General features: G+C 50.5%; 1 protein-coding gene across 4 annotated transcripts in view; it reads right to left on the bottom strand.

The window, feature by feature from the left end:
* The window catches only part of SHROOM4 (shroom family member 4), a 598984-nt gene that overhangs the window by 410224 nt on the left and 167060 nt on the right, over nt 1-21700 (bottom strand). The gene's annotated exons all lie outside the window — the stretch shown is intronic.

The following is a 21700-nucleotide window of genomic DNA, read 5'->3' as shown; positions in this document are numbered from 1 at the left end:
CTATATACCAAGTGACAGACAGCAATAGGCTGAGGACGCACAAGGGGTGTGACCCACAGCAGGTACAAAAGGCAGGAAGTGATCGGGCGCCGCCCTTAAGCAGCAGAAACAGACACAAACAGACAGCATGGAGGGAAGCCAGAGAGACATTCTGGACAGGAGATCAAGTGCGCCCTCTTGCACAGTGGGAGATGGACCACCATGCAAGGACGCCGCCAGGTATGTTACAGTACCTCCCCCCTTACGCCCCCTCTTCTTCAGGCCTGCCAGAATCTTCCGCAGGGAATTCGAGGGCCAGTCGTTCACTGGGTTGGAGGGGGACAGAGACTTAAGGGTAATCTCTGCTTCGAGGTACATCTTGTCAAGCTCACAGGAAGAAATAGACGGGTTATCACGTACATAATGAGGAAAAGTCACTGTCTCTTTGTTATCTGGTGGTATCCCGGAGGATTCAGGAAACAACTGGAGGTCCTCCGCCGGGTCAGAAGAGTGCAGAGGCTCAGAGAAAACAACTGCTTCAGAGTACACTAGGTCGGACTCACTGGAGGAAGCAGGCGAGGTATCGGGTACCGAGTATAGGAAAGTCTCTGTCCATTCACCACCAGGTGGCACCCCGAAGGGTTCTGGAGACAGCTGGCGGTCCTCCGCCTGGTCAGAGGGGTGTAGAGACTCACGGGTAACCTCTGCTTCAGAGTACACTAGGTCGGACTCACTGGAGGAAGCAGGCGAGGTATCGGGTACCGAGTATAGGAAAGTCTCTGTCCATTCACCACCAGGTGGCACCCCGAAGGGTTCTGGAGACAGCTGGCGGTCCTCCGCCTGGTCAGAGGGGTGTAGAGACTCACGGGTAACCTCTGCTTCAGAGTACACTAAGTTGGACTCACTGGACGAAGCGAGCGAGGTATCAGGTACAGAGTATAGGAGAGTCTCTGTCCTTTCGCTACCAGGTAGCACCCCGAAGGGTTCAGGAGACAACTGGAGATCCTCCGCCTGGTCGGAGGGGTGTAGAGACTCGGAGGTAACTACCACTTTGGGGTACCCATTGTCAGGCTCACAGGACGAAGCGGACAAAGTATTGAGTACCGGGTGTAGAGAAGTCTCTCTCCATTTGTCATCGAGTGGTATCCCGGAGGGTTCAGGAGGCAACAGGGGATCCTCCGCCAGGTAGTAGAGGTGCACAGACTCTGAGGTAACCACAGCTTTGGAGCATCCTTGGACATGCACACCGGTTAAAGAGAAAGAAGCATCTGATGCCGGGTGCAGGAAGTTCTCCTGTGTGGAGTCTGGATGGGCAGAAGCCTCTTCGGCCAGGAGAACTGGTGCACTACCCACGCACATTACCCATTGGGGTTTCTCCGGGATACAGGGAGATGAAGCTTCAGTAGGGACTTCAAGGTTGGGGTCAGGAGGTCTCAGGGAGGACAGACCCTGGCGTGACGGCTTGCCTCTAAGTCTAGCACGTCTGGACTGCCTCTTGAGGTTGAGAGAAGTATTCCGGAAAGCGTAGTCACCCTGTGAGGATTCTGGGTGGGCAGTAGTCTCATTGGGCTGGAGGACTATTGCGCTACCCACACACATTACCCATTGGGGCTGCTCCGGGATATTGGGAAGTGAAGCTTCAGCAGGAGCCTCCGGGTTAGGATCATCGAAGACCACTAGAAAGGCCACCAGGAAGGCCATTAGGTCCCGGAGGATCGGATCCTGTGTTTCATATAGGGGGTTGATCCATTCCAAGGCATCACCCGCCAGGTAAGACATCATAAAGGCCACTTTAGCCCAATCGGAAGGAAAATAAAGAGGGTAGGCCTTAAAGTGTAACATGCATTGCTCCACAAATGCACGACACTGTCTTGGATCCCCATAGTAACGTGGCGGATCCGCAGGAACGAGAGCTGATAGATCCATCTGGACGGTGCGTAATTCGCCTGGAACTCAGCTAAGGGAAAAAAAAATTTATTTATTTATTTTAATGCATGTATTCGCTGGAAAAACTTCTCAGAGAGCGAAGGCCGTGGGGCTCAACGGGAACCATGGCCTGAGCATGCTGTTATGCACACGCCCGGGCTAAGCGGCGTGTGCGTGTGATTGGTAGTGATTCCACTGGACCGTGCCGGAGAGTGAATGCCTGGAGGGGCGTGACTAAGTATTCACCCGATCCGACCAGGGTCGCACGACGGCATACGACGCCAGTGCACCAAGGAGGAACCGAGCAGAGGGACCAGGTGCTACTCCAGGACAGACCCCGGACACGGCTGTTGACCCACACAGGGGAATACAGGAACAGGCTGGTAGGCTGGCACACAGACTGGAGGGTATAGGCAGGCACGACTGGTATGCAGGCAGGCGGGTATGCAGGCAGGGGGGTAAAGGCAAGCACAGCTAGAGTGCAGACAGGGAGGAACTAGCAGGTAGGAACACAGGCGGGATAGGACCCAGTACACACCGGGACTCAGGAACAATACAGGCAGAGGGTTACAGGCAAGCACAGCTAGAGTGCAGACAAGGCTGAGCAGGGAGGACAGGGCTCTGTTCACACGGAACAGACAGGAAGGGAAAGACAGAGCCAGATACTCACACAGTACTTGCAGAGACAACAAGCAGGAGTTAGGTACGAGTTCAGACTCTGCAGAAAAAGGAAGGGAACGGACATAGAGGCAAAACAGGTAAAGGACAGGAGAGAGTTCAGACTGGAACTGAGTGTACGGAGGAGACCGACACTGCAGAGGGATACAGGAGCGGGTCTGGGAATACGGCCCCCAGAGAGGCGGAACGAACAGGCAAGGAGCGTGTTCAGACAGGACAGACCAGACACAGGAGCGGGTCTAGGAAATCGGCCACTAGAAGGCGGAACGAACAGGCAAGGAGCGTGTTCAGACAGGACAGACCAGACACAGGAGCGGGTCTAGGAAATCGGCCACTAAAAGGCGGAACGAACAGGCAAGGAGCGTGTTCAGACAGGACAGACCAGACACAGGAGCGGGTCTAGGAAATCGGCCACTAAAAGGCGGAACGAACAGGCAAGGAGCGTGTTCAGACAGGACAGACCAGACACAGGAGCGGGTCTAGGAAATCGGCCACTAGAAGGCGAGAGGAACAGGCTAGGAGCGAGTACAGACAGGTCAGACAAGATACAGGAACGGGTCTAGGTAATCGGCCCCTAGAAGGCAGGAGGAACAGGCTAGGAGCGTGTTCAGACAGGACAGACAAGAGAACACAGAAAGGACTCAGTTCAGACACGGGAGCTGATACCGCAAAGCAGGAGACATACAGGACTCAGTTCAGACACGGGAACTGATACAAAAAGCAGGAGACAAGAGACGGGACCTGGCACCTTCAGAGTGCAAGCACACACTGAAGGAAACACTATGCTCAGGCCGGGATAGAAGGGAGCTGCTGAGCTATATACCAAGTGACAGACAGCAATAGGCTGAGGACGCACAAGGGGTGTGACCCACAGCAGGTACAAAAGGCAGGAAGTGATCGGGCGCCGCCCTTAAGCAGCAGAAACAGACACAAACAGACAGCATGGAGGGAAGCCAGAGAGACATTCTGGACAGGAGATCAAGTGCGCCCTCTTGCACAGTGGGAGATGGACCACCATGCAAGGACGCCGCCAGGTATGTTACAGTTTTGATCGCTTCTAATTGCATCTGATTGCATTGTAGTGTCAGCCCAAAAAATTTAATTCTGGTGTTTAGATTTATTCTCGTTACGCCAATTACCAATTGGGTTAATTTACTTTATATTTTGATAGATCGGACATTTCTGAACGCAGCAATACCAAATATGTATATTTTTTAAATTGTTTTATTTTTAATGGGCAAAAAGGGGGTATTAAGCCACTTTTACGGGCTCACAATAAAACGTTCAAAAACTAAACTGAAACTTTTTTCCTGTGAAATATGTTAAGGAATTTCTTTTCCAGGGTAAAGACTTGTGTATAAGGTAAAATAAATAAACAAAAACAAAAAATACTCCTCCACACCTTGGGCTATGTTCACAAGTAGCATTTTTTATGCGTTTTTGCACTTTTGTATTGCTTTCAACTGTGACAAATGCATTAACCGGGAAATGTCATTTTAACATTTTACAACCTTATCTGGCCATGTGCTGTGTGACACATGCATAAAGTGCTGAAAAGACATGGGAACAGCATGGGGAAGACCCCTGAAAGCATCTCTGACACCCACGTCACTGTCTAAAAGTGTGCCCATCATAAGTCATCCTTGCCGCATCAGAAGATGCAGACTTGCAACTATCCCCGTGCAAGTTCTAGTCCCAGGGCAGTGTTCAATTGTACCTCCCCCATTCCTTGTAATACAAGCGCAAGTATGCAGCCTGCCACCCACCCACCCCCAGGCTGCAATACTATACTGCTTGCTTGCTTGCACTTGAAATTGGGCCTTTTAGGCATGTGGAGGCGGAATCTGGCCTCCACGTCATGGCTGTGTTGGCGGCCTGGAATCCATACTCAGTCCATGGGTGTCCATGATCGGTCCCCAGCCGCCCCGCGGCCGGGTGTCCACACACCGTTCCCAGCCGCCTGGGGGCAGCCGGGTGTCCATAAACGGTCCCCAGCCGCCCCTATTTCTCCTTGGAACATCCCCCCACACACTTTTCTTAGCCCGGCCTGCTTTAGGGCAGCATTGGACGAGCCCACCAGAGAACCAGACTCCTCCGGTGGGCCCTGGCTTCTCCATCAGGGGAGTTGAGAGTGCCAAGGTGAGGAGCATGATGATGATGATAATGACAGAAGTTAGCATCTGCTTTGTTTTCTTTTAATGCAAGTGTAAGTGTGCAGCCTGCCACCCACCCACCCCCAGACTGCAATGCCATACTGCTAGCTTGCACTTGAAATGGGGCCTTTTAGTTTGGAGGAGGCCGAAGCTGGCCACTACCTCATGGCTGCTTCGGCAGCGAGGTATCCATACTTAGTCCCCAGCCGCCCCTATTTGTCCTGGTGTGCCTTATACATAAGATTAAGCGCGTATACCAAAACATTACCTGTGCCCTCCCCTGTGCATTTAGTGGGAAGGAGAGCCTATTCTGCTGTAGTGTCTGCATGCCAAACCCCTGTTCATGGTACATGCGAAGATGCCTCCCACCCTGCACCTGTCGTTGCAGACTTGCAACTATCCCCGTTCAAGTCCTTGTCCCAGGGCAGTGTTCAATTGTACCTCTCCCATTCCTTGCAATGCAAGCGCAAGTATGCAGCCTGCCACCCACCCACCCCCAGGCTGCAATACCATACTGCTTGCTTGCACTTTAAATTGGGCCTTTTAGGCATGTGGAGGCAGAATCTGGCCACCATGCCATGGCTGCATCGACGGCCTGGTATCCATACTCAGTCCCCAGCCACCCGGTGGCCGGATGTCCCCGCTTGCTCCCCAGCCTCCAGGGGGCGGCCGGGTGTCCATATTCGGTCCTCAGCCACCCCTATTTGTCCCGGTAACCTTTCCCACACTTTTCTTAGCCTTGCCTGCTTTAGGGCAGCATTGGCCGAGCCCACCAGACAACCAGACTCCTCCGGTGGGCTCTGGCTTCCCCATCAGGGGAGTTGAGAGTGCCAAGGTGAGGAGCATGATGAGGATGATAGAAGTTAGCATCTGCTTTGTTTTGTTGGAATGCAAGCGCATGTATGTAGTAGCGGCTAGGCCTGAGGTGGTCAGCGTTTTGGCGCATATCCTACCTCCTCCGAGGATTGCTGGATGTTTTCCTGCTACTATCCAAGTTCTATGACTCCCGTTAAAACAAAGCTTCAGGTGATAAATGATGGATGAGGTAGTGGCAAAGGAGAAAGAGCAGGAGGAACAGGGACCATTCACATCAATATCAGGCTAGTCAACCAGATATGTCTTGTAGGATATGTTTCTGTAACAAAAGGAGCGGTTCGGCTACACAGTTATAGGGCATACAGTGAGTGCAATGCCTACCAAAAATTTCGAGGCACTCCAATGCCCCTTGGAAATGACATGGAGGTCAGAGGGCCTTAACTAAGCCTTTTTTTCCATTTATAGCAACTGGGACTCCTGTGCACGGTTGGCCTAAGCAGTGAATGGAAGGCTTTCCAAAAATTATGAGGAACTGCAATGCCCCTTACAAGAACCATGCTGTACAGCATATTACAAACATAAGTCCCACTATTGGGGAGTGGGTCTCCCATAGGATTTGCTTATGCCTTCCAAGCAAAAGCTTCCGAAAATTAGGACGGAGCAACTTGCAATGCCCCTTACAAGAGCCATGCAGTACAGCATATTACAAACATAAGTCCCATTATTGGGGAGAGGGTCTCCCACAGGATTTGCTTATGCCTTCCAAGCAAAAGCTTCCAAAAATTAGGACGGAGCAACTTGCAATGCCCCTTACAAGAGCCATGCAGTACAGCATATTACAAACATAAGTCCCATTATTGGGGAGTGGGTCTCCCATAGGATTTGCTTGTGCCTTCCAAGTAAAAGCTTCCAAAAATTAGGACGGAGCAACTTGCAATGCCCCTTACAAGAACCATGCTGTACAGCATATTACAAACATAAGTCCCATTATTGGGGAGTGGGTCTCCCATAGGATTTGCTTATGCCTTCCAAACAAAAGCTTCCGAAAATTAGGACGGAGCAACTTGCAATGCCCCTTACAAGAGCCATGCAGTACAGCATATTACAAACATAAGTCCCATTATTGGGGAGTGGGTCTCCCATAGGATTTGTTTATGCCTTCCAAGCAAAATCTTCCAAAAATTAGGACGGAGGAACTTGCAATGCTGGCACCCTGGTGGTATAGTGGTGGTAGAGGCTGAGGATAAGGAGAAGAACATAAAACAGCTGAAATGAGGAAGCGTATACCCATGTGTGGGTGTGAAGAGGTGCATGTGAATACACATCCCGAAATAACACAGTGGATTTGACTTTATGTTACTCTGCTGTCATTTGGTGGTGATGAGAAGTCTGGCCCAATCCAGCCCTTGTTCATTTTGATAAGGGTCAGCTTGTCAGCATTGTCAGTTCACAGGCGAGTGCGCTTATCAGTTATAATTCCCCCAGCGGCACTAAAAACACGCTCCGATAAAACGCTAGCGGCAGGGCAGGCCAGGACCTCCAAGGAGTACAGAGCGAGTTCATTCCAAGTGTGCAGCTTGGATACCCAATAATTAAAAGGCACAGAGGAATCACGGAGGACACTGGTACGGTCGGCAAGGTACTCCCTCACCATCTTTTGAAACTATCCACTCCTTGTGAGAGAACCCCACGCCTCAGGGCCTGTAAGCTGCGCGGGTGTCAGAAATCTGTCCCAGAACGTTGACAGTGGGCAACGAACTGTGACCTCTGCCGCTAGCGTGTTCAGATGGGAATTTTTTTAAGAGTTCTGCAGCAAGGGCCTTCTGGTACTGCCCCATTTTTGTAGACCTCTCCACCTCAGGAATAAGAGAGTGAAAGTTCTCCTTGTAGTGGGGGTCTAAAAGTGTCACCAACCAGTAATGACTGTCACCCAACATTTTGACAACACGAGGGTCACGGTTAAGGCAGCGTAACATAAAGTCAGCCATGCGTGCCAGACTGGTAACGGGCAAGATTTCCGTGTCCTCACCAAGATGACGACTGACCATGCTCTCCTCCTCCTCCTCCTCCTCCCCCCTGTCCTCAGGCCACCCACGCTGAACCGACGGTATGGCACTTGTACAGGTACTACCGTCTACAGCGCATGATAGCTGCTCCTGTTCTTCCTCCTCCTCCTCCTCCTCTCCCTCATTGTCGCCCAATGCACGTTGGGATGAGATGAGGCTAGGCTGTGTGTAATCGCCCACTATGGCTTCTTGATCCATCTCATCATACTCTGGCTGCAATGCTTCCTCTTTAATTCTCTGCAGAGAGCGTTGCAAAAGACAGACAAGTGGGATGCTGACACTAATGATGGCGTCATCGCCACTCACCATCTTGGTGGCCTCCTCAAAGTTTGTCAGGATGGTACATATGTCAGACATCCAGGTCCACTCCTGAGGTCTTATGTGTGGAGTCTGACCTGAATATCGACGGCCTTGTTGCATCTGGTACTCCACAACTGCTCTCTTCTGCTCACAAATCCTTTGCAACATGTGGAGGGTAGAGTTCCAATGTGTGGGGACATCACACACCAGTCGGTGTGCCGGAAGCTGCAAACGCTGCTGCAACACATCAAGGGTGGCGGAAGCTGTAGCCGACTTGTGAAAATGAGCTGACAGGCGGCGTACTTTGACGAGCAGATCTGGCAACTCGGGGTACGATTTAAGAAACCGCTGAACCACGAGGTTAAGCACATGAGCCAGGCATGGAACGTGTGTGATCTCACCTCGCCTCAGAGCTGCCACCAGGTTACGGCCATTGTCACACACGACCATGCCGGGATGTAGGTTCAGCGGTCTCAGCCACAGATCTACCTGCTCTTTCACAGCTGTCCACAACTCACAAGCAGTGTGAGGTTTATCACCTAAGCTTATAAGTTTCAGCACAGCCTGTTGCCGCTTGGCGGAGGCAATACTGCAGTGCTTCCAGCTTGTAACTGATGTGGTGATATCTGAGATGGAGGCTGAACATGAGGAGGAGGAGGAGGAGGAGGATGATACGCAGGAGCTATACACTGTGGGGGCAACTATGACTGACATAGGGTCCGCAATCCTCGGTGTGGGGAGGACGTGTTCCGTCCCAAGGTCCGACTGGGTCCCGGCTTCCACTATGTTTACCCAGTGTGTCGTCAGAGAGATGTACCGTCCCTGGCCACAAGCACTTGTCCACGTGTCCGTTGTCAGGTGGACTCTCCCAGTAACTGCGTTGTTGAGGGCATGGCAGATGCTTTGGGACACGTGCTTGTGTAGTGCGGGGATGGCACACCGGGCAAAATAGTGTCGGCTGGGGACCGAGTACCGAGGGACGGCCACCGCCATAAGATTGCGGAAGGATTCCGTCTCCACCAGCCTAAAAGGCAGCATTTCCAACGCAAGCAGTCGTGAAATGTGCAAATTTAGGATTGTGGGCTGTGGGGCGTTAGCTGCGAATTACCGCTTTCGTTCAAAGGTCTGGGATATGGACAATTGAACGCTGCGGTGGGACGTGGACGTGGACGTTGATGCTGTTTCTTGAGAAAGTGCCATAACAAGTGAAGACTTAGAGGAGGGGGCATCTTTACATGCAGTATGGACAGGGGATTGCCTTGCACACACAACAGGGGGTTCTATTGCACGCACAACAGTGGAAGAAGCAGTGGTGACACCCGCTGACACTGGTCGTGGACCCTAGGTTTCGCCCCACAAAGTCGGGTGCTTTGCTGCCATGTGCTTGATCATGCTGTTGGTGGTCAGGCTGGTAGTTTTGTCACCCCTGCTGATGCTGGCATGGCAGGTGGAACATATGGCCTTTTTGGGGTTATCAGCAGAGTCTTTAAAAAAATTCCAGACTCTGGAAGACCTACCGCTTGTACTGGCAACGTCCCTCGTGTTGGTGTTACGGGGAATGGTTGCTCGCCTTCTGTCTGCGGCCACCACACTGCTTCTTCCTGCCTGTTGGGGTACTCTGCCTCCCTCCCCCTGTGTGCTGCTGGCCTCACTCTGCATGTCCTCCTGCCACGTTGGGTCAGTTACTAGATCATCCACCACCTCCTCCTCTTCCACTTGTGCACCACGATGCTCCTCCTCACTTCCTGGCAATTGTGTCTCGTAATCGTCCACCTCTTGTGACAAATTGCCAGCCTCGACTTCCTGTGGCCGTGGCTGTTCAAATATTTGGGCATCGCTACATGGGATCTCCTCTTCCACCACTTCAAGCGTATCAGGCGAGGGGCACAAATATGGAAATGGACCAGTGAACAGCTCTTCAGAGTGTCCAAGTGTGGGATCAATTGCTGTCTGACGACACTCGGCATGGTGGGAGGAAGGAGCATCAGGGTGAGGAGGAGTATGCAGTCGAGACTCACGGCTACTAAGAGTTGACCGTGTGGAAGACAGACCGGAGGTGGTGGTGCCCAGGTAACTGGAAGTATTATCTGCTATCCAATTAATAACCTGTTCACACTGATTAGTTCTCAATACTGGTGTTGTTCTGTGCTTCCCTAGTAATTCGGTCAAGAAGTGGGAGCGAGAAGATGTGGCTGTTGGTTGTGGCACATTTTCACCTTGGCCACAGCCCCGTCCTCTGCACGAACCATCACCAGAACGTCCACTTCCACGTCCCTTGCCACGCGCCTTGCCCATTGTAAAGGAAGTAAAATAGCTTACACTTGCACTATCAATGGAAAAAGGGTAATAGAAAGTAGATTAGAACCGTGGAAGAGGAAAACCACAGTTCTATTTCTCTGGCCTACACCCGACTCTTTTAAACAATCTTAACAATCAGGGAGAAACTATTACTGTTTTTCTTTACGTAAAAAATACCAAAACCTGAATAATAGAGATTTTTTACCGTGGGATGGCAAAACCACAGTTATTGTTTACTGGGGTATACCAGACTTTTTTAAATAGATATAATTGCGGCTGAACAGTGAGTGACACACTCAAACTGTGTTTTTTTAGATACCAAAGGCCCAAAACTGTTTAGTACAGAGATTTGACCCGTGGAACTGCAAAACCACACTGGGATTTGTCAGGCCTCCACCAGGCTATTTTCAACAGATATATTTTTGTGTCACAACAGTCATGAGACACTACTGTTTTTCTTTACGGAAAATATACCAAAACCTGAATAATAGATATTTTTTACCGTGGGATGGCAAAACCACAGTTATTGTTTATTGGGGTATACCAGACTTTTTTAAATAGATATAATTGCGGCTGAACAGTGAGCAACACACTCAAACTGTGTTTTTTTAGATACCAAAGGCCCAAAACTGGATAGTACATAGATTTGACCCGTGGAACTGCAAAACCACACTGGGATTTGTCGGGCCTACACCAGACTATTTTCAACAGATATATTTTTGTGTCACAACAGTCAGGAGACACTACTGTTTTTCTTTACGGAAAATATACCAAAACCTGAATAATAGAGATTTTTTACCGTGGGATGGCAAAACCACAGTTATTGTTTACTGGGGTATACCAGACTTTTTTAAATAGATATAATTGCGGCTGAACAGTGAGCGACACACTCAAACTGGTATTTTTTTAGATACAAATGGCCCAAAAGTGGATAATACAGAGGTTTGAACTGTGGAAGTGCAAAACAACACTTCTGTTTCTCTAGCCTACACCTGACTATTTTCAACAGATATATTTGTGTCTGAAAAATCAGAGACACGCTTTTTTTTGGGGGGGGGGGGGACACCAAAAGGTTAATAAGACGGGTATTTGTACAGTGTGAAGGAGGAAAAAAAAAAGAGGATTTAGATGAAAAAAAAAGGATTTTTCCTGTCCCCTGAGACCTGGAGCTAAGTCCAGCAATTTCAGCAACAGGAGCAGCACACAGGACTGTAATGCAGCGTTTGCTGGTATAACCACTGCGTCTCCTACACAGCCTGCCTGCCTGATATCTGGGATGGATATGTAGCACCCTGAGGATTCGGCTGCTACAGGGGTATTGCACCTCAACCCAGAGGTGTGGTATTCCACTCCCGGGTAAGGATGGAGTGTGGAACTGAGCTAGTAGGCTGCATGCACTACACACATCCCATTTCCGGGGGACAGACCGACGGTACTCCCACTTAATAAATGTGCAGGTACGACCGAGTCTGTCCTTGGCTGGAGTGGGAGGGGGGGTGGAACATCCCAGTAGTGTAGGGGCAGATAGGGGGAGCAGCCTGGGTAAAGCTAGGAGCTCATTGGGTGCTGGTCACCTGAGCTCACACATAGAGGGAGTATATAAGGTGGGCACCATCTTAGATCAGGGTCAGTCAGTCAGTCAGTTGTCAGTCAGCCAGTCAGACAGTCTGTCTGAGAGCCTGAGAAGCAGAGCAGAGGAGAAGGAAGAGGGACCCAGAGGCGCAGGAAGAGGGGACCCCAAGAGCCCATAAGAGAGCTAATAGGGTGAAGGGTCGGCAACAGGGTACCGGATCCCAAGCTGGTGGAGGCTACAGCACTAATCCTCAGCCAGAGACCGGAGGTCGTGGGCAGGATCTGCCACGACCACCCACTAAATCCACCCGGAAGGCAGACCAAGAATAGGGTCAGGGAACCCAGAGACAAGGGTTCACCAACAAGAGGCCCGAGGGAGCCGGACTTAGGTGGATCCCTGGTGGGAACGGCCAGAAGAAGGGAGAGTCAGAAAGGAGCTCAGGACCACACTCCGGAGTTGCCTGGGAGTTGACCGAGTCCAGGACCTGGTGGACGCAGCACGGCTCGGGTGGTCACTGCTGTACACAGTGACCCGAGCAACACCAGTAAGTAAAACCCTGGAACTGCATTTTATGCCTCTGAGTCTCTTTGCTGCACCTTCACAACCACCATCCTCCACGGCTGACCCCCTGAGGCTATACCCCTCCCGTTGGGGGTTATACTACCCAAAGCTGCACACACACCACCAGCCTCAGCGGACCCTGCTGCAGCGGCGGCCGTAGTGACCGCAAATCAACGGGTGGCGTAGTCGACATAAAAGAACATCTAGTAACATCTATAAGGACTGCCACACACTGAGTTTGACACCCTGGGCACGGACCGGGTCACAGCCACTCGGAGACTACAACCCCCATCTGATCCGGCTCCGGGTATCCCTAACAGCACTGGCCCAGGGGGTGCGTCAACTTTGGCGTAGTCGGCAGGATAACGTGCCCGCAACAACCGGGTACTGCGTGCCTGAAGAAAAGTTCACCGTTACCTCAAAAAGAAGTCTCCCGCCGGTTCCGGAGGGTCCCCGCCAACGGACCCCATCACAGGTCGTTTCCCGCCGGTTGTCCGCCATTTGCAGCTTTTTCCCGCCATCCATGGAGTTTCCCGCCACTGGGAGACGATTCCCGCCATTTCCAAAGATTTCCCGCCTTGGAAGAGCGGACGCCATTATGGGCGTGCCAGAGGGTGGCAAGAGGCCACCTCCCATCGTGGGCCAGGTCGAAGAATGGCGCCAAAAGCGGAAACCGCGCCCACCAACAGAGACTGTGATGCTGGAAGTGTCCATCAGCGTAAGAGAACTGCCCCTGGAACTGACAATCACTAAGTTGCCCCGGGACCACCCTCAATGTGGGCGGAGACAGAACAAGAGAACAAAGATGGGTGTCGCCTGGAGCAGTCTGGAGAGAGCGCACCCGGAGACAAGAAGTCTGGAGGAGAGTCCAGAGAGAACACACCCGGAGATGGAGGGAGAGGCAGGCAGCACCGACCCAGTGGTCAGGAGCCTGTTGCAGGTCGCCACTCCAGAAGGCCTGCTGGAGATCCTGGCGCAGCTCCCCGGAGATCGGGAGCGTGCACAGACCGCGCTGGAGGGCCTAGCACGGAGGATGGCCCGGGTGCAGCAGGAAACACTGGCGGAGTGGACTCGAGAGATGGCCCAGCAAGCCGGAGCCCGCCAGCGAAGCATGCCACCCGCAGCGGGGAGCAAGTCCACCTCTGAGGACGGCGAAGGAGGGACGACGGCCGGAGACGGCGCCGCGGAGGGAGCCGAAGAGATGAAGGCAGGTAATGGGGACGACAGCATCCCGTGCCCAGAAGCCGTAAACCTGCCCCAGCTCCCCGTCGCAGAGCCCGAAGCCCCACTCACCGTTCCCGTAGCCGCTGCGTCATCGCTCCAAGCTAGGCCTCAAGCGGCCGGAGCCGCGGCCACGCCCCCTGCTATGTCATGTGCCTCAATCCAGAGCGCGGCCAAGCAGGAGAAGCCACCGGCCTGGTCGCAAGGCCGAGTGCCCCCGGGCGCCGCAGTATCAACAGCGCCCTCCACCTCTGCCGAGCCGCCGGCCTGGTCGAAAGGCCAGGAACACCCGGGCGCCGCCGTCTTCACGGTGCCCTTCACATTCAGGGTGCCCCAAGCCTGGTCGCAAGGCCTGGTAAACCTGGGCGCCGCTACCACCACAGCGCCCTCAACCTCTAGAGCGCCGCACCTGGGTGAAGACCTGTTCGCCCAGCATACGTGCCCGGATGGGCAGCCCTTTGTGTGGCCTCCAGAGTTCGTCAATCCCCGACTCCGGAGGGAACGGCCTCTGGATGAGCCCCTGATACCGCCTCCGGCGCCTGTCAAGATGACCCCGCTCCCGCTGGAAGAAGCGCAGTTCGAGTGGGACCCCACCGGAGGAGACCTCATGGGGTTCACTCAGGAAACAAGGGCAGCCGCAGCTGAGCGTGCGGAGTGCTGCCGCCAGCAGTTGGAAGTCTTTGACAGGGAAAGGAGAGAGAGGCGGGTCCGTGAGCAGCGGCTGCAAATACAGAGCGCTGAACAGAAGAGCCGGACCCGGAGGAACCCCCGTGCAGCTCATGGTCCCCGCACCATCGGGACTGTGATTAAGTTCAACCTGCAGCATGGGTGGGGCTTCATTAGAGACCATCATACCCCCGGCGACGTCTTTGTGACCCGCAGAGACGTAGAAAGCCATCTGCCGGAGGGACACAGAGGTCGTGACCTGTATCTAGGGGACGAGGTCACCTTCACCCGGCACAAGTGTGCCAAAGGACCCTACGCCCTCCATGTGCATCGCCTGACGGAGGAGGAGCTGCGGTGTGAGGAGGAGCAAGAGGACCCGGACGGGTCTGAAACAGAAACTGAATCCAAAGAAAGAGCAGGAGGACGCCGTCGTTGAGTACGGTAGAGAAGAGACTGTATATAGTTGCCCGTAGGGGTACCAAAAAACTGTTGCTGCTTAAAATATGTTCCCCGTTGGGACAAAAGAGTGAACTGTACCCGTGTGTCCCCATCCCTTAACAGGCTGAGGACTGTGAACAGCCGTCCTTAATCCCACTGGTCGAGGACTGAGAGCGGCCATATCCCATTTGTATATAGTTGCGCTTCCTAAGGCGCCCTCTACCGGTTTTATAGGAAACTGTTTTCTTCCAAGAGAGACTGTCGCACTTTACCCGGTCACAAGTTGCACAGTGACCGGAGGAACCAGAAGCAAGAATGTTATTTATGAAAAGTTTTATATGAAAAGTTTATTACTGATGATAATATATATGATGTTTTATATGTTTATGTTTTGAAAAAAAAAAAAAATTTTGTATGTTTTTGGATGTTTATTCTTTTACAGCCCGAGGACGTGCTGTGATTTACCAGGGGGGAATGTAGCACCCTGAGGATTCGGCTGCTACAGGGGTATTGCACCTCAACCCAGAGGTGTGGTATTCCACTCCCGGGTAAGGATGGAGTGTGGAACTGAGCTAGTAGGCTGCATGCACTACACACATCCCATTTCCGGGGGACAGACCGACGGTACTCCCACTTAATAAATGTGCAGGTACGACCGAGTCTGTCCTTGGCTGGAGTGGGAGGGGGGGTGGAACATCCCAGTAGTGTAGGGGCAGATAGGGGGAGCAGCCTGGGTAAAGCTAGGAGCTCATTGGGTGCTGGTCACCTGAGCTCACACATAGAGGGAGTATATAAGGTGGGCACCATCTTAGATCAGGGTCAGTCAGTCAGTCAGTTGTCAGTCAGCCAGTCAGACAGTCTGTCTGAGAGCCTGAGAAGCAGAGCAGAGGAGAAGGAAGAGGGACCCAGAGGCGCAGGAAGAGGGGACCCCAAGAGCCCATAAGAGAGCTAATAGGGTGAAGGGTCGGCAACAGGGTACCGGATCCCAAGCTGGTGGAGGCTACAGCACTAATCCTCAGCCAGAGACCGGAGGTCGTGGGCAGGATCTGCCACGACCACCCACTAAATCCACCCGGAAGGCAGACCAAGAATAGGGTCAGGGAACCCAGAGACAAGGGTTCACCAACAAGAGGCCCGAGGGAGCCGGACTTAGGTGGATCCCTGGTGGGAACGGCCAGAAGAAGGGAGAGTCAGAAAGGAGCTCAGGACCACACTCCGGAGTTGCCTGGGAGTTGACCGAGTCCAGGACCTGGTGGACGCAGCACGGCTCGGGTGGTCACTGCTGTACACAGTGACCCGAGCAACACCAGTAAGTAAAACCCTGGAACTGCATTTTATGCCTCTGAGTCTCTTTGCTGCACCTTCACAACCACCATCCTCCACGGCTGACCCCCTGAGGCTATACCCCTCCCGTTGGGGGTTATACTACCCAAAGCTGCACACACACCACCAGCCTCAGCGGACCCTGCTGCAGCGGCGGCCGTAGTGACCGCAAATCAACGGGTGGCGTAGTCGACATAAAAGAACATCTAGTAACATCTATAAGGACTGCCACACACTGAGTTTGACACCCTGGGCACGGACCGGGTCACAGCCACTCGGAGACTACAACCCCCATCTGATCCGGCTCCGGGTATCCCTAACAGCACTGGCCCAGGGGGTGCGTCAGATATTAGTCCTGAGAAGTACTGTTTGTTTGATCTGGCAGCCTTTACAGACCCTACACTAACTATTTAGCAGTTTATATCTCTCCCTAAATCAGCAGCGCTGTCCCTACACTGTCTGATCCGGAGCGACTGTGTCCAAGATGGCGGCGCCCGGTTTTAAATACTCGAGGTGACGCTGTGCGGCCAGCCAATCACTGTAATGCCCACAACCAACATGGCTGCGACATTACAGTGACTGGCTGGCAATCCCTGCATGTTCATTGGCTCTGTAAAGAGCGCCAAACATGCAGGGCGGAGACCTGAGCTCCCGCCCGAGTAACTCGGAAATGCTCGGTGCTCGCCTAACATCCCGAGTAGCGTGATGCTCGGGCGAGTACCGAGCAGTGTCGAGCATGTTCGCTCAGCACTAGTATTGTGCAAATTTTGTAGGTTATTTCCTATCCATCACTTAGGGGATAGCTTCTCAATTGTTGGGACTCCACCAATCCCAAGGTTGGTGCTGTGAAGGGTCCCATCCAAATGGAGCTGAGGTCAAGCATGCGCATCTCAACTCTATTCATTCTCAGTTTTAAAAACAATTTCTTTGTGTCTTGATTAGAGATGAGCGTTGTTCGACTCGAACTGTTCACCAGTCTCAAATTCGAGCTGTTTTGGGCGGTGTTCGAGCCGTTCGGCGAACACAAACGATTTGAAAAAAATTCGGCTGTTCGGGGTTATGTTCGATAACTGTTCGTGCACCAAAATCATAACTGGATTTTTTCTCAGTAATGCTGAAAATTAATGTTAATACGCAGTTTGAGTGCACAGTGGGGCGGGGGGAGGGGCAGGGGATGGATCTCTGCAGGAACAATGAAGATCTCCATTTTTTTTTCTCTTTCCCGCATTTACAGTGGGGAGGTGCAATCTGTCAGCCTATCAGCAGCGCACACACAGAGCGAAGTGCTTTTTTTCACACAAGCAAGGGCATGTGTGATTGGCAGTGTATGTCACATGTCCTTGCCCTATAAGACCAAGCCATTTTCCCCATCTCCACCATTTTCTCACTGCTGCAGCTGCATGTTAGACGGCACCGCTGTTGCTGTGTGCGCTATACTTTCAGTGTTAATTTCAAGCCAATTTTCGCACAAATCTACAGATAGCTTGGGAGTAGGGAATAGTTGTGATTACAGTCCTTTTGAGGACTAGGTTACATCAGTTCCTATCAGTTTTTGCCAGGCAGGTCTGTGCCAGTGCTGTGCAAGTTTTTTTCACAGCATTTGGCTAAATCTAGCTAAGCAAATCCTTTTTGGCTTCTTGCAGTGTGTGTTAGTCAGTGGAGTAGCCTATCTGTGTTGCAAACTATACCACCTGTGTATAGAATACAAATTTTTTTACTGCACCTAGCCAAGTAAAACCTTTTCGGCATAGCATCATTCTATTAGACCATCTATACTGACCTCCATCAGGTTGCAAATTCAAAATAATTTTTATCTGCATCTAGCTCTGAAAAATTATTTGGGCTTGCGCTTGTAGCAGTGTGTGGGACTTGTTCTATTAGTCCATCTACAGTTATATGAAAAAGTTTGAGCACCCCTATTAATCTTAAGCTTAATGTTTTATAAAAATTGGTGTTTTTGCAACAGCTATTTCAGTTTGATATATGTAATAACTGTTGGACACAGTAATGTTTCTGCCTTGAAATGAGGTTTATTGTACTAACAGAAAATGTGCAATCTGCATTCAAACAAAATTTGACAGGTGCATAAGTATGGGCACCTCACCAGAAAAGTGACATTAATATTTAGTAGATCCTCCTTTTGCAAAAATAACAGCCTCTAGTTGCTTCCTGTAGCTTTTAATGATTTCCTGGATCCTGGATGAAGGTATTTTTGACCATTCCTTTTTACAAAACAATTCCAGTTCAGTTAAGTTTGATGGTCGCCGAGCATGGACAGCCCTCTTCAAATGATCCCACAGATGTTCAATGATATTCAGGTCTGGGGACTGGGATGGCCATTCCAGAACATTGTAATTATTCCTCTGCATGAATGCCTGAGTAGATTTGGAGTGGTGTTTTGGATCATTGTCTTGCTGAAAGATCCATCCCCTGCGTAACTTCAACTTTGTCACTGATTCTTGAACATTATTGTCAAGAATCTGCTGCTACTGAGTGGAATCCATGCGTCCCTCAACTTTAACAAGATTCCCGGTGCCGGCATTGGCCACACAGCCCCAAAGCATGATGGAACCTCCACCAAATTTTACTGTGGGTAGCAAGTGTTTTTCTTGGAATGCTGTGTTGTTTTGCCGCCATGTATAACGCCTTTTTGTATGACCAAACAACTCAATTTTGGTTTCATCAGTCCACAGGACCTTCTTCCAAAAATAAATTGGCTTCTCCAAATGTGCTTTTGCATACCTCAGCCGACTCTGTTTGTGGCGTGCTTACAGAAACGGCTTCTTTCGCATCACTCTCCCATACAGCTTCTCCTTGTGCAAAGTGCGTTGTATAGTTGACCGATGCACAGTGACACCATCTGCAGCAAGTTGATGCTGCAGCTCTCTGGAGGTGGTCTGAGGATTGTCCTTGACTGATATCACCATTCTTCTTCTCTGCCTTTCTGATGTTTTTCTTGGCCTGCCACTTCTGGCCTTAACAAGAACTGTCCCTGTGTTCTTCCATTTCCTTACTATGTTCCTCACAGTGGAAACTGACAGGTTAAATCTCTGAGACAGCTTTTTGTATCCTTCCCCTGAACAACTATGTTGAATAATCTTTGTTTTCAGATCATTTGACAGTTGTTTTGAGGAGCCCATGATGCCACTCTTCAGAGGAGATTCAAACAGGAGAACAACTTGCAAGTGGCCACTTTAAGCAGCTTTTCTCATGATTGCATACACCTGGCTATGAAGTTCAAAGCTCAATGAAGTTACAAAACCAAAAAAAGTTCTTTAGTAAGTCAGTAAAAAGTAGGTAGGAGTATTTAAAACAAGAAAATGATAAGGGTGAACATACTTATACACCTGTCAAATTTTGTTTGAATGCAGACTGCACATTTTCTGTTAGTACAATAAACCTCATTTCAAGGCAGAAACATTACTGTGTCCAACAGTTATTACATATATCAAACTGAAATAGCTGTTGCAAAAACACCAATTTTTATAAAACATTAAGCTTAAGATTAATAGGAGTGCCCAAACTTTTTCATACAACTGTATACTAACCTTCACCAGGTTGCAAATTCAAAATAATTTTTATCTGCATCTAGCTCTGAAAAAATATTTAGGCTTGGGCTTGTAGCAGTGTGTGGGACTTGTTCTATTAGTCCATCTATACTAACCTCCACCAGGTTGCAAATTCAAAAGAATTTTTATCTGCATCTAGCTCTGAAAAAATATTTGGGCTTGGGCTTGTAGCAGTGTGTGGGACTTGTTCTATTAGTCCATCTATACTAACCTCCACCAGGTTGCAAATTCAAAATAATTTTTATCTGCATCTAGCTCTGAAAAAATATTTAGGCTTGGGCTTGTAGCAGTGTGTGGGACTTGTTCTATTAGTCCATCTATACTAACCTCCACCAGGTTGCAAATTCAAAAGAATTTTTATCTGCATCTAGCTCTGAAAAAATATTTGGGCTTGGGCTTGTAGCAGTGTGTGGGACTTGTTCTATTAGTCCATCTATACTAACTTCCACCAGGTTGCAAATTCAAAATAATTTTTATCTGCATCTAGCTCTGAAAAAATATTTAGGCTTGGGCTTGTAGCAGTGTGTGGGACTTGTTGTATTAGTCCATCTATACTAACCTCCACCAGGTTGCAAATTCAAAATAATTTTTATCTGCATCTAGCTCTGAAAAAATATTTGGGCTTGGGCTTGTAGCAGTGTCAGGCAAAATGTATTTTTGGTCCCAGTTTTAAAAATGAAAGCTGTCTTAAATTTCCACCCCTGTCCATTTGTAAGACATAGAACTGCAGTGCTGGCCCCACCCTAAGAATTTTTATTAGTGTCATAAACCCTCAGCGCAAAGCAGAGTCTAGTTTGAACTGGTCTCTCCCTCCAATTCTATTGTTTAGCTGGACAAAAGTTTAATGTCAATTTTGGGAGTAAATCATTATTATGTACCAGTTTCGTTCTTCTTGTCCTATGACGAGCAAACACGTTCCTCATCCGCTAATTCACGTTACCTAATGGGTACCCGATCCACCTGTTAAGCGATCGGTGGTGGCAGTATACCAGTATTTATGTGATACTGTGGCTTGAGGGTGGCTGGTCGGAGGTATATATACATTCCTGGAAGGAACTGGTGGTATATATATGTCCTGTCACATCACGTGCCACAATAGTCAACATAAATTAGAGCAGCTGCACCCGTGCTTCTCCTCGGTCAATACCATGTTTGACCAGCAGGATAAGGGGGCGCCAGAGAGCTGCAAGGTCTGACCCAAACGTGGGTGTTGTTTTCGTGACAAATTGGTGGCAAGCGGTGGGATCATAGGACATTAGTGATCGGGTTTGAGCAATCATTCCTCTCACTAAAAACTTGCACGGTTCTTACCTGGACCCTGCACAAAAGTTTTGAAGATCGAACTCAGTGTTTATTCGATCTGAGACAGTACTGTATGTGTAGCAGTTACCCCTACCCTTCTTCGTTTTTTCTTTTCTATTTTTATTTTGGTGATCATGGTCATAGTTGGGGAGTCCTGGTACCGCCAGCAGAAAAAGGACACTCTTATTGGAATATGTATTTCCAGAGGCATTGACCCCCACGGCAAAAACAGAAAACAAATGATTGCTGAACTGTTACAAGGTGCTGCATAGCCCGTCCGACAGCAGAGCCCAGATGATGGGGCGGCCAGCCAAGGCCCAGATGGCGCTGCTGCAGGGGTCCCACCTGTGATTGCCAGCCATACCTGCAACCAGGGTAGTGTGGACCCCCACCTGCAGATGGCCTTGGAGGAGCTCACCGCAGACGATCGTGATGGACGACTGCAGCTGATCCTGAGATTCCAGGAGTGAGCAGAGCAATAGGCCCAAGCTGACCGAGAGGCTGCTGAGCGACAAGCCCAAGCTGACCGAGAGGCTGCTGAGCGACAAGCCCAAGCTGACCGAGAGGCTGCTGAGCGACAAGCTGACCGACAACACCAGCTGGAGCTAGCCCGGATTCAGAAGGAGTCGCCCTCTATGCAGACCCGTGAGTCCAACAGTGACAGCTGCTTTAAACCTCGTCCTGAGCACTTCCCTGTGATGGAAAAGGATGGGGACTTGGACACATTTCTGCAAGGCTTTGAAAAGGCCTGCAGGCCGTATCAGCTGCCAACAGACGAGTGGGCAAAATATTTAACCCCAGGACTCCGAGGAAAATCTTTGGAGGTGTTTG

Source organism: Phyllobates terribilis, unplaced genomic scaffold (genome assembly GCF_046119375.1).
Source record: "Phyllobates terribilis strain yellow unplaced genomic scaffold, ASM4611937v1 Scaffold_7__3_contigs__length_470593459, whole genome shotgun sequence".
NCBI lineage: Eukaryota > Metazoa > Chordata > Amphibia > Anura > Dendrobatidae > Phyllobates > Phyllobates terribilis.
The sequence above is the reverse complement of the archived record's forward strand: the minus strand, read 5'-3'. Positions and strand labels throughout refer to the sequence as shown.